The sequence below is a fragment of the Pholcus phalangioides genome, unplaced genomic scaffold (assembly GCF_987345545.1).
Source record: "Pholcus phalangioides strain wild (caught in Gottingen) unplaced genomic scaffold, Ppha-v1.0 ptg000004l_1, whole genome shotgun sequence".
NCBI lineage: Eukaryota > Metazoa > Arthropoda > Arachnida > Araneae > Pholcidae > Pholcus > Pholcus phalangioides.
In genome coordinates this window covers 31490528-31496878 of record NW_028301597.1, presented here as the reverse complement: position 1 = coordinate 31496878, position 6351 = coordinate 31490528, and positions in this window count along the sequence as shown.

Below are 6351 nucleotides of genomic sequence, written 5' to 3'. Positions count from 1 at the left end.
TTTTAAAGGATAAAAAATAGTTCAAATTTTTGTCGATGGAGGGCACTGCAGCTGTCAAATTATTGGAAAAATGTGCACATATAAGAGATTACGACTAACAACTCATTTCTTTATTTTCCTGTCACTGGCGCTTACATACAATTTTCATTGTGATATAGATATTGGTGGTTAAAGTATTATTAGTGAAGTTCCCCCCCCCCTCTTTTATACCTCGGCTAAGAATCACCTGCTGAAGCTTTACGAACGTTTCGGACACAGAACTGATTTAACAAAGAATCTCCAGAATCCTGTAATTTGCTTTCGTTCAACGCCCTCCAATGACGAAAATTTGAACTAAGTTTTTTCCTTACCTTAAAAGAACCCCCTCTTCCCGTAAATACATGATTTGATCGCATTTTCTTTTTAATTGAAACTTTAAAAGCCGTCTTCACAAAATGCAAATGTCTTACATAAACATGCACAAAAGTAAATAATTTTTATCATTCAACATTTTTAGGACATCAATTTTTTTTCTTGGCATGTCCATTATTTGACATAGTGTATGAGCCAATTCTAACACCTTACAATATATGGCAGCATTAGTTTAAAACCAAACACACCCAAACTGCCAATTTTTTTTTATTTTATTAATGTGACCATCACGTATTCCCAAGGGATCAGCATGATCCGTCCGGGAAATTTGTTAGTAAACATCCATGCCCGAACCGGGATTCGAACCCAGACCTGCACAGTGAGAAGCCAGCTCCCCAACCACTCGACTTGCCAGGCGGCATTATTAGCAATAATTAGCAGTTTTTCCCAGACGTGGCGATGCCCTATTTTACCGAATTTTTCTCAATGAAATACAGTCGGGGGCCCCGCCTAATCGGATAAAACAGCTCTGGGGAAGCCGGCAGAGCTCACGCATAAGCACTGAAAGTTTGCGAACTCCTGCATACTACACAATTCAATTGCTCGGTTTGAAAGAAAGTATACCAAGCACAGAGTTAGAATAATATAATTATATCTTTAGTCTATGATACCAAGAGATTTGCAGCGCGGGTGATACTGAAGTTCTATGAATAAAGGAATAAATAAATATTTATCCCTATCTACTATATAGAGTCGAAAACGGTCAATAGTTGCAGTGCTCCGCTTGGATTAATTAGAACTCTAGAATTTAAGAGAAACATATTTTATCATGCTTTGTTTCCCCCCCTTATGGAAAAAACTTCTTCCCGTATACCCCCGAGAACCCAAACTTCCTGTGATCATAAATAAACGCTTAAGGCTGAAGATTTACCGTGACACGATTTCTTCCTTCATGTAAACATGCCATTCATGCTTTGCTCGGAAACAAGAGCCATTCTTGTCATACATCCATCCTAGTTTTCTTCGTTCGTACGAAAAAAAAAGGTGATAAAATATTTTACTCTGCGTGAAATGGATATTTCGATTCATATCCTATCGAAGCTCACAGATTATTTGAAAAAAATAATGTTCATGTGAAAAAAAAAAAGTGACTTGAGAGGCCACACAAAGAATCTCAAAAAGAAAAAAACTGCAACAATTTTCCACGGAATGCAAATGACGTAACGCAAATATTGTTTGTGGGTGAGAGGTTTAGATGGCATATCATCGTATGTAATACGAATGATGTTCAATCAAATAGGTGCTAAAATTATGACCATAAAAACCTATGTGAATTAAGAATTTTATTGTCATATTCAGGCAAGTATTTCATTGAGAAAAAATACTAAGAAATTCGCATTCTAAATACGTAACATCACCAACTGCAGTCGGAAAAGTCGTTAATTTCAAGCAAAGTTGAAAATTATTGTTGAAATAGCTCGAAAATTATCAATAGCAGGGGAAAAAAAACGCTGCAAAAAAATCATAGTGGATTAAAATGTGTTTCACGAAACACAACCGTCGTACAAGATGAATATCCGAGATTAATATTGATATTGCAAATTTTTCATCTCGATTAAATTAAATTCAGTATCGGTCTAAAAGTGACGAACCTACGAGCTTTAAGACCTGAAAATGCAGAAGATGGTGTGTCAGAAAAATCATTCGACAGCACGGACACTTCGATACCGAACAACTCGATATTCCTTGGACTGACCATATTTTTTCGAAAGAAATATGGGACATCTGCAATTCTAGATAAAATGATGTCAAAGATAAGAAAAGTTTCAATTATGGCTAAAATTGCAAAAAAAAAAAAAAATTACCATGGTGGGAGAAAAATTAAAGTGCTACTGGAAAATCGCATAAGATTTAAAGAAATTTTACGGAAAAAAATGTTTAAAAGAATGTCAAATATGTCACATGAATATTCACATTAAAAGTCATAATTATCATCATATAATTTATGAAGTTGGGAAATAACAAATTTGAATCTTTGTTTGTGCGTGATTTCGGTAAAGAATAAAATCTCAAGTATAGGCTTCGTTAAAAACATGAGAAATAACGGGACACTTTTATAAATTAAAATGTCGGGAAGACCTACATTTTTCATAGTGACAGACAGCATCGCGAGAATCCGGTTTTGAACCCCACCGTTAAACCCTACCACAATGTTAGTCAGCTGAAGTTGGTTTTTTATGGTTCGCAGCTTCGAGGTGAAAATACGAGCCGATCTCCCAACAGAAAGGTAATACCGGCCCACAACGGTACAATTATTCAATCATTTCATTGTACAGTGAAACGTGTCTAACACGGACACTTTATGAGACGGAAACCTGTCTTAAACGGAATCGGAGTATAGTCTGTTTAATGAATAGTGCTTTTATTTGCACCTTTATAAAACGGAAATCTGTCTCAAACGGAATATTATTTTAGTCTACTGACGTTCCGTTTCGAAAAGGTTTCACTGTACTTCACTCATTGTTTGAAAAATTCATAGCAGATGGCAGCACTATAACAAGCATTACACAGAAACAAACTTCATATGAGGTTTACAACAGATACATATATATTTTCCAACATGGCCCAGGTCTTATTCGAGTGCCTGCTTATATCTCTTAATTTAGAGAGAGCGGCGGGCCATGATATGGTAATGAGGAGGAGAATGTTCCAAAAAATATGGTCATTCCCCCTACAATTCCTAGAATTCTGAACAGAGGCTGATGTAAAAAGTTTTTAACAGCTTGCCGATGCGAAGATATATTTTGGAAAGAGAGAAAATTCAACTGTCCCTGTGCGGGGAATGGAACCCACGTCTTTTCACTTTCCCGGGTGAACGCACTAGACTACAGAGGCAACGAATACCTAAATCTTTCTTGGGAATTTTCGTATGAACTGAACGGGACCGTACATGGACATTCGGACCTAACTCAGGCCAAAGCTCACAATTGCTGAAAGTTTCACCAGATGGTGACTTATCCTAGGATGATGAGAGTGACATCATTTGTATGGACATCCTCGGAAGAGACTGTTGTATTAGCTCTGCGACAGCAGGTCTGAAAAGAATTGGGCCGTCTAATCTGAAAACCAAATAAATCATTTTTGAGAAATTTTTCAGGAGAAACAAATAAAATCAATTAAATGCATTATTTATGGAAGAATTTCGTTTACTTATTATTTTACAAATTGATATTAGAAAAACACAGGTCTTGACCAAATTTTAGCTCTGTATAAATATTATTTTTGAGGGGGAAAAAAAAAATTTCCTATCTATGTGTAGGATCAGACACACACATAAGAAATTCCCGTTTATATAAACACTGTACGCCGGAGAGTTGGGACACACTGGAGAGAACTGAGTGCTCTGTGTCATAGGGTCCGACTTCCGAGCATAGACATAAGATTTGTTATATTATATTTATGCCTTCCCTTCCACTCCCGCGGCCCAGCACTCCCACTCCTCAATCTTTGCGGTAGGGGCTCCAGGCTGCAAGAGCCATGCACCCGTACCGTCATCTGCTGATTACGGATCTTGCAGCATCCTCAACAGCCCGGAGCAATCTCAGGAGGACCGACGGGCCCCGAACACCGGCCATAGGCACCCTCAGCCGCACCCCCCGATGACCCTGCCCTGAAAGTCAGCAGGTTGCTTTATTCACAACATAGAGCCTTGATGTACAGATACGGGTAGCAGATACACAATACAAATAGAATGATAAGTGCTGTAATTATACTGTATACGCATAGGCGTACGCAGAATATTCTCGAGGGGGTTTTTCCAGTTTTTTTTCCTTCTGAGGGGGGTTTTACTTTTTTTCCTGCAAAATAACACTATAATCTTGGCTCGGGAAACCCCCCCCCCCCTGCGTACGCCAATGAATCTACGTATGTTGCAGTGAAATACGTCGGTGCAGAATACAGATATGGGATTTGTCTAGTTTTGCAACCAAAAGCTATAGGATCTGTCTATACCTACGTGCATATTATCTAGTAATGCAACCAGGTTCTACTTTCACGCCGCAAAATGCAATTGCGCATATAGCGACTTTTTTAATGTTATAACTTCCCCCACTGATATATGTGTAGGAAAACTAAAAATAAATAGCAAATAAATTATTTGAAAATCTAAAAAACATGGGTCTATCTGGTTTTGAAATTACACGAGGCTCAATTACAATAAATGCTTATGAAGATTCTTTTATTCAAATTTCATTAAAAAAATTCACCATAATACTTTTATAATCCCATGAAATTCAATTCTTATCCCTCTAAAACCAAACAAGTTTGCGCAACCAACAAAAGCGCCTCTGGACATTCATCATCTAGTTTTGGTATATATTATCAAACTAAACTCCATCAGCAATATATATTCGAAACAACACAGCGGCTAGTTTTAGAGATTCACCCCCCGTTTTGTCCAAATATTACTAATCATTCAATCGGCTAGTTTTGTGACACGCCGCAGTCATTTCGCTCGTCCCGTTCGCATAGATGGATAATAGAAATAGGGGAGAAACTCCGCTCTCGTGTGTATTTTGTAATTGTTTGGGATCCATCTATAGATATATATATATATATACACATATAAGGGAACCCCCAAACTAATAGACAGCTGTCAGTGACCGGGTTTTACCCGAAGGTAGAATGAATGCGGCATTAACCTACCCATACCTCATATAGACGGTAAATTATTAGGGAAAATACACGCCACTTGGTATTTGACGTCCGCTTGTGTACGACACTGGCTTGTCTTGACGAGACAGAGAGTTTCTGTGGCGAGATGTTTACTCGAGGGGAATGCGCCGGGCGTATATTCCGGAATCAAATAGTTTTCACAGCGCAAACTATGCCCGACGTGGACGTTTACTGGAAATACATCAAATAATATACCTAGTATTATTCTGCTTGGGTGTATTCTATGGAATCCGAAGTCTGCAGTGCTGGAGCAACCCCCCCACCTCCAAGCCACTTTTATCACCCTCGTTGCCAATATTTTGGGACTAAAATGAAGCTTGTTTCTACCTTCGATTTACTGTGTTATTATTCTATTCTGTGAATGTTGTACATTGCTTTCTGACGCGGATGGTCGTATTGGTTATCGTTATTTCAAAAATGAAAATGCAATTTACTGAATTGTCAATTCAAGCTGGTGTCGTAAAATGTAATTTGAGAGCGATAGCCTCTGTGTTAAAAAGACCAGCGCCGAAGAGATTGTATTTAATTGTGATATTATTATTACATCAAGAATTCCCATAAAAACCATCTACTATTATAACTAGAGCCCGGAGATGCATATGAGCCCAATGCATGTTTTTGCTTCTTTAAAATTAATGCGTATATAGTCATAGACATATAGTTATTCAATGATATAAAAGCGGCAGGAAATGTCTGTCTTGAATATGTTCAAGCATTTAATGATATTTTTATATCGAGATGTATTTTAGTTGCAAGAATAGCAGCAATGGGTGATAATTTGCGTGACCAGTTGAAAGGAATACCCTCAAACATAGTGTTTTTCAATAGCGTTCAAAAAATTTCCAGGTCCTCAAGACGTGGCTCAAATGACTCGGTTCCTTTGGGCCTGCAATATCAACATTGCTGGCAAACATACAAATTTTACTTTAAAACCTACTGAAAAATTTCAGCAAATGTATGGAAACATTATTAAACTGCAATCGTTCCATTGCATCATTTATCAGCAAGCCCTTCGCTTCCAAGTGTTGGAAATAAGCAACAGCTTCTCCAGAGTCATTCAAGCACTGCCAATTCTAACAATTTCTTACAAATGCGGAGAGAGAATTCGAGAGGCAACCGCTCTTATATTGAAATATATTAATTGTATTTTCACGATGTTCTAAAAACCATTTTTTAAACTTTTAAATGAGGCAAAACTGTTCCTAAACATGTGAAATATCAATGTTTTATTTCTTAACGATAAGACACGGGTGCGACATTCTTAAT